This window comes from Lucilia sericata, unplaced genomic scaffold (assembly GCF_015586225.1).
Source record: "Lucilia sericata isolate MDLA Ls3-8-SP2 unplaced genomic scaffold, ASM1558622v1 Contig000000F_arrow, whole genome shotgun sequence".
NCBI lineage: Eukaryota > Metazoa > Arthropoda > Insecta > Diptera > Calliphoridae > Lucilia > Lucilia sericata.
In genome coordinates, this window is record NW_023994042.1 from 811,676 (window position 1) to 820,000 (window position 8,325).

The following is an 8,325-nucleotide window of genomic DNA, read 5'->3' on the forward strand; positions in this document are numbered from 1 at the left end:
AGCAGCGATACCAATACAAGAGGTGAGCAACTCTTCAATTTCATTATTAGTAGAAACCTACATTTATTGTATCTAACAGAAGGGAGGTACTAGATATTATGCTCGTGAGTGCTAAGCACAGCGAATGTAGTAAATTGTTCAACGAGGCAAAGAGGTCCAATAACTGGAGCCTTATAAGACTAGAAGACTATTTGACTAGAAATGCCAAAAAAGCGTGGAGAGACTTCTGCACTAACGTTGAGGGTTCCTCCGAGACTAATCGACTCGCAAAATACTGTCTATCTAACACGTTGTCCCGAGCTATATTCAAATTCGTATAGAAATTGGACTATGGCTTGCAGAGAATCTTTAGAAGTTCTGCTCATACTCATTTTCCGGGATGTCAACCTCTTAATGAAGAGATGATAGCCCAGGTTTATTTAACGTCTGATATTAGCTGTAATAGGGGAAGAATCCTATGGGCCCTCAACAGTTTCGACCCCTACAAATCTCCGGGTACAGATGGTATTATACCTGTGGATCTTCAGAAGAACGAAGATCTTGTCACTCCACGGCTGCTATCGCTTTACAAATTATGCCTTAGGTAGCTATACATCCCCATATGTGGATGAGATGTAATGTGATATTTATTCTTAAAGGAAAGACATCACATACAAAGCCAAAGGACTATTGTCCAAACAGTCTTGGTCGTCTTTTCTTTTGAAGACTTTTGAAAAAGTCATTGAAGTACATCTAAGATTAACCATCCCCATGGAATTAATTTTTAAATCACAACATTCGCTAGTGTGGCATAAAGAATACTCTCGCCTTCCTAGACATCGAAGGTGCCTTTAACAATGTCGAACTCAGTGCCATCGTAGCCGCACTTGATGGATTGGGGATTGATGAACAAACTCATTGCTTATGCTGACGATGTTGCGGTAGTGATATTAGATAGATTCCTAGATACCATATCTAGTTGCATGTTAAGAGCAGATTAACTTGCTCAGTAAGTGGAGTGTTCCCTGTGGCCTCAGTGTAAATCCGCTGAATAGCGAGACATAGCTAATATGGGTCCCTGGACATGGTAATGGTGCAACGAGAGGGGAAGATGAAATCGACTCATTTACTGGTATTTCCCTTACAAACTGTAAGTGACTGGTTCAGACTGAACTGTATGAAAAGGTTTAAATCAGATGGTCTCATTCGAGGTCAAGCTTATTCTTAAGCATTCGCAGGGAGAATGCTGGTATCAGTCATAAAGGGACACTGTATAATTGGCAATCACGCCAGAAGAATGGGTCTCGAATCATTCAATGATAGCTGATATTGTTTCCGCTTCACTGCTCCTCTTGTTTGGATGAGCCATGTGGGATATGCCTTAAAAATATCTTAAAAATATCAAACCGGCAGGTTTAAATCTGGAAGTAGTGATTAGTACTTAGTCAAATGGACTCCCACAATCATCGCAACGGGACCGCAATTGGGTGGACCCATGTGAGCCACTCATGATTGATAGAGTGGTTACTCTTCCTACATAAACCTATGCAAGCCTGAGGAGAGCATAATACATCAAATCCGAATAAATACTCCTAGCACACTATAGGACCTGTTGTGAAAAATCTTATATAGTGTTTTATGGAGTTGGCTTTCACAATTGGTTTTAAAATTTCCACATACAAAACAAGTATTAATTATCGCATAACTCAGACTGCAACACCTAGAGTCCAACATTTTTTTGTGGAAAAATTTTATATTTTTATATGAATATTTTTCTTAGAATATCTAAGAAAATATAATACTTGAGTCCTAAATTTTTTTCGGAGTCATTTTCAATGTGAATGTTATGAAAAAATGGGCTTACATAACATAGGGGCATGGTAACCACCATTATTAATTAAATAATAGTTGCTCAAACAACTTTGACATTCATGTGAATATTTGGGAAAACATTGGCGGATTAGCAATCGGGCACGTGGCAGCAATGTGAAATTTGTACAAGTATTTTGGGATAAAGAAATTCTTAATAACATTTTTAAAATCAGATTGATATAGCTATCACACATTTATAATTAAGCTATGAATGGATTAAAATAGTAAACAGATTTTCGAAAAATTCAGATCGCCGGGCTTCTTGTTCGTTAGTTCGCTGTCTTACTCGCAACACCACTGCTTAGTTATTTTATTGTACATCAAATAATGGTTTTCCCACAGAAATACCATTTTCTTTCCGTGTGTTTAAAAAACAGTTGCTATATGATTATACTTATGTAAGTTATTAAAAGAGTACTTAAAAGTAATGCAGACGGTAAGTAATAGCCATTGAAAAGTAAGTGGTTATATAAGTACAAGCCATTGCTCAGTTTTTGCTGAGTAATTTCTTATAAAATGTATACCTACAATTTGTACTAAAAATTTAAATAAACTTCGAAAAAAACTTAACCGGAAGTATATTACATCAGATTGGGTCTAAAACTTTTTAATTAACAAATATTTTATTTTTTGTTCATATAAATAAAATATTTAAATCCAATAATAAACAAATGAAAATAATGGAAAATTTGTTGAAAAGAAAATAATATATTGCGATCATCACTCATAAACATTTTTCAATTCCACTTACAATACAGTTAAAATGTTTTCAGATATACTTACTACAGGTAGTTGAGTATGGAGAAAATACATAAGGGCAATTCCATACGCTTGTATGTGACATTCGAACGCCTTCAGAGTGGTATAGATTTTGTAAAATTAGGAGTACTTGGAAAACAATTTTGTCATTCTGTTCCATTTAAAGAATACTATATTTGCAAAAGGAATCATCCCAATCGGAACCTTGTTTACCAAAATATGGATTAAAATATGGCGATATCATGCGTGACAAAAAAGGGAAGTGTTTTTAAAGTACATGTAAATATTTACGAAAATCTGCGAATTCTGTAGGGACATATTTTTGATTAGTAATCCATAATTTTTAAATAAAAAAAATTAATATAATTTTATAATGAACATTTTTAAATATCATACGTGACACATCGTATGTGACAGATTTTTCTCCTGATTTTTTTTTTATGTTATAAAATATATATTTTGGAAATATATATATACACACACTTCAACAAAGCAAAATGAGTAGGAAAGTGCAGTCGAACATGGCCGACCTATATACATGTTTAAGCAATTTATAGATAAAAATAAAAAACTGGAGTTATATGGCGACTAGGGTCAAATATGGACCGATCGAGGGTGCGATTTGAATTCATATAAAACTTATTTGTGCCAAATTTTATCATAATACTAGTGATTAGAGGTGAGTTACGGACGTTTAAGTGTTTTTCTGAAATTAAACTTTGAATGGAACTAAAGGCTTATAAACATTTTAGATCTGCCGATTTTTTAAGGGATAGTATTATAATTAACAGAATTATGAGCTAAAAAGTGATATTTTCGGGTCCGTTTGTATGGCGGTGAGGTATAAAAATAGACCAATTTCAAAAATGTTCAACAGTCTTCGTCTTTGGTGCTACAAAAAATCATATACCAAATTTTGTTGTTATCTTCAAAAATGCAGAAGTTATAAGGGTTTTATTTTTTCAGTCGTGGTTTACCTTTTCATGGAATTGCCCATATATTTTTCATTCGCAGTAGAAAAAGAACTTATCAATCAAATTTATTTTTGAAACACAACAAAACAAAATGAAATATGATTTCATTGAAAGTTCTTAAAGTGATAAATATTATGTCATACATAAGCGAACACGCAAATACATACGTTTGAGTGTGCAAATATGTTAGAAAAAATTTCCGCATTTTCCTGTTTAACGTGAACAGTAATATTCAAAAAATATTGCTATTTATAAGGGACACTTTAATAAAATCTAAATTTTACCAAAGTTATTCATATACATAAGTAATAGAATGAATTGTTATGAATTCTTCAATTTTGTTATAAATATGTTTACATATGGAACATATTGGATTTTCTTGTTTTAACTAATTTAAAATCACAACACTTTCAGCGAATTTATTGTTAAATAACAACAATTTTCAACTTTTATTTAAAAATAATCTCATTTCATGCAAGTCAATTGGTTCGTTGTTAACTTTTTCCCATTTGACTTGTTTCCATGCGAGGGATTATGTTCACCGTATAAACAAAAGTTAAGTAACATTTTACTATTCCGCGTGACAGAAAAGTATACACGGAATAACAACTTTATAAAGCAGAAGATCCCAAACGTTATTTAAGGATTTAACCTAAAGTGAATAAAAAAATGTTTTAAGAATGTTTCGAACATAAAATATTTAGAATCACTGTTAAAAGCCCCCATAAACACGCTATATTAATCAATGTCATTGAATCCTTTCTCCCACCGTTAAAATCAATTTTTCAGTTTAGACATAAAGGACTTTTGTTTGTGTTAAGCTCTTTCATTCTTCGTCTTTGTTCCTGTTTTATTCATTTGAAATTTCTACTTACCATTATTATTTTTTCTTTTTGTAAAATATTTTTGACACTCACGCAATCATTGATTTTTTATACCCACCATCTAAATAGATGGGGGTAGGTACATTGATTTTGTCACTCCGTTTGTAACAAATCAAAATATTGGTAGTAGTCCTGAGTCCTTATTAAATTTTACGGCGATGTCCATGTCCATCCCAATTGGAATAAAACCCCAAGAAATTGATTCAAAAGCTCATAACTCGGTTAATATTTATTAACCCTGTTCTCTACATAGTTAACACCTCTATCATTTTAGTATTATGGTATAACACGATAAAAAGGATTTGATTTAAACATTAATTTCCTTTTAAATTCTTGAATGATTGGTCCATAATCCTAAACCTCATAAAGGAATAAATCTAGTAAATCTAGTAAATCGTGCTGGAATAAGATTCGGGATAGCCTAATATAACACTCTTACTTTTTATACCCTGCACCACCATCAGTGGTGATATAATATATAAGTTTGTCATTCCGTGTGTAACACCAAGAAATATTCATTTAAGACCAAACAAAGTATATATACTCCGGGTCCTTATCAAAATTTGAGTCGATTTAGCTATGTCCGTCTGTCAGTCTGTCTGCCTAAAACACGCTCACGTTAAAACTAACCAATAGAAATAAACCAAATTCACCAAAAATATTCATTGTTATCCTAAGCAGTTTGGTATTAAAAATCAGCAAAATCGGTTCACAACGATTATGAGTAAAAATTTCTGACTACCTCGAAAAAATTACGGGTTTTTTCGTATTTCTTAAGTCGTTTTCTCAGAAACTACAAGAGATAATTCAATGAATTTTGTCACACATTATTTTTTTACCCAGGCATGAATTATGTTGAAAATCAAAATAATCAATCCAAAATTTCCCATAGCCCCCATACAAAGGTATATATTCCCGAAAATTAGTTTATCATTAATAACTCCTTCAAATATATCGGTATCAACACAAAATTTTGTACATGCAAATATAATATAAACAGAAATCATACTACCAACGTAGATCTCAGTCGGTCCACAATTGGTCATAGCTCCCATATAAGGTCCACTTTCGAAAATCACCTAAACTCACATATTTCATTGATAAATAAAGCTATTGTGATAAAATTCACACTTGGGTCCATGTTGTGATCCCTTTGTGATACCTGAAAAGAGAAAGAAAACGGTCGGCGTATTATTACACTTCGACTCATCTACACTGGTTTCCTATCCAAACCATTTTGTCGCACGAATAAAGGAGTCTATCTTTCGGATGTCAGCCTCAGATAGATCCGTTAAGTCGTGCATGACATTGGCTCCACTTAAACTCATATATTTCATTGAATTCTAAAGCTATATGGATAAAATTCGACTTGAATATATTTTGTGTACATATAAATCATTCCACCAAATTATTTCGGGATCGGTCCATATTTGGTAATAGCTACTTTATAAGGTCCACTTCAAAGAATCACTTAAACGCACATATTTCTTTATCAAAAAAAGATATCTTGATAAAAATCGACACAAATATGTTTTGTGTACATACTTATGAATCATTCTACGAAATTTTGAATTTCTGAATAAGCCTGTAATTGGTTCCAGCTCCTATATAAAGTCCATTTCCGAAAATCACTTAAACGCACATATTTCATTAATTAATAAATCTCTTGGAGTAAAATTTTACTTGATTTTTTTGCATATTTATACGACATTTTTTACTTATCGGTCCATAATTGGTCGCAATTTCCATATAGAAGAACCATTTCTGAAAATTACTTAAAAGCACATTGACAATCAAAGTTATAGGGATAAAATTCGACATAAATCATTCTACGGTATTATCTTACTTAATTCGTTATTAAATGATTATATTTCTGGACCTAATCAAAATTAGTTCGACATATGCATAAATGTTAGTACTCTCAGTACTGAACAAAAATTTTGCCAAGTTATCTAAAAATTAGATATTTAAATGGGTTTTAATAAAAAGTAGCTTGCTGGTGGAGGGTATTTAAGATTCAGCATAGCCGAATATAGCACTCTTACTTGTTTCTATGTACTCTTTTCTTTTTAACATTTTACCGGTAGACTAATTTTGTTATATGATTTGTGCTGAAGTCGAGCATAAATAAATTTAAATATAATACCACCTTCGATATTTAAAAGAGTTGTAAAATAACACAGTGAGACAAAATAAACGAAAATTGAAATACTTGGGAAATTATACAATTTTTTTTTTTTTTTTTTTGAAATTTGCTAAACACCTTCAAAATCTTGAGATATGGGTAAAAACCGGGTTTTCGTATTATTAATCACTTATAAATCAGTAACAGAATCTCTACCGATTTTAAGTTTCTCAACGAATTTGGGAAGCAGAAGCTGAGACTTTTATAATGACATAATTGATCTCTATCTTAACAGAAAATTGCTCAGAAACTGATTTTCTAAAATATGCTTTATATGGGGGATAGGGATAAATATGGGCCGATCCTCATAAAATTTGGTGGAGGGATTTATGTTTATATAAAAGTTATTTATGCTGAATTTCATCGTGATATTTTAACCCGTATCTCAAGATTTTGGAGGTGTTTGGCAAATCTCAAAACAGATTCATGATCTACTCGGACACACCTTTCAGAAAAATAGTATCACATCCCAGGTATTTATTTTTGTCGCATAATATATTTGATATATATACTGTTTAATTTAGATTTAATCCTAATATACCATAATGACCATATGTCAATTTCGTGTCAAATAGCCCAACTGAGGTGGACGTGGAAAAATGGGATGTGAAAATGAAGTCCGATCATTTCGAAATTCTGCAAGGTCATCAAGGCTTGTATAAAACTTAGTTGTGCGAACTTTCATCGAGATACATTTATATTATACATAATTATGAGCTCAAAAGCCTATTTCGGGGGGTTCAGTTGTATGGGGGCTAGGTGAAATAATGGACTGATTTTAACCATTTTCAATAGGCTTCTTCCTTTGGTCAAAGCAAACGAGTATTTCAGAAAATGATTCTGAGTCGATCGGTATACTTTAAGGTGGGTATAGTACTAATATTTTAATGCGTTACAAACATCAACACAAACGCTGATACCCTTCCCACTATAGTGGCGTAGGGTATAAAAAGAGCCAGCGAGAATACGAAACAGGGACTTCTGTTTTTTAGTCTATAGAAGGCTGCTTAGATTTTTTATTGTGCGGCAAATAATGGGTTTCACAAAATAACAAAGCCGAAATTAAAGTACTTCTATATCAAATCAAAAGAAAGTCATTACTAAAGTACCTCTAAGTAATGCAGACGGTAAGTAGTTGTCATTAAAAAGTAAGTTGCTGGGTAATTAAATATATAAAATTTAAAATACAAATTTATTATTTCTATTAACTCACCTTCACTCAAATTCTATTGAAGTAAAAAATATATGTAGGTATTTGTTTTATATAAAAAATAATTTATTCGATGATGATTTTTTTATTTTATTATTTTTTTTTTTTTTTGTACTATAAAAACATTTATTATTTTTATCGTCTGTTCAATATTATAAATCAATTTCAATATTGTCCTATAACAATAAACAATTCCCTTTTCACTTTTTTACTATAAAACTACAGCTTTCCTATAAATCGACTATTTCTAAATAAATAAATATTTACATAAAATTTAAATACACATACATGCATCCTAACACATACTAAAGTGAATTAGAGGACATGTCTGTGTGTATAAGTATGTAAATTAGACCGGCTCAATGTTTATTTGAAAAACTGCATATTCAATCACGAACTGCAAGTTTGGTTCATTTAAGGAAATTAAGATCAATAGCCATAACTATGGCTCAGGCTGTAGGT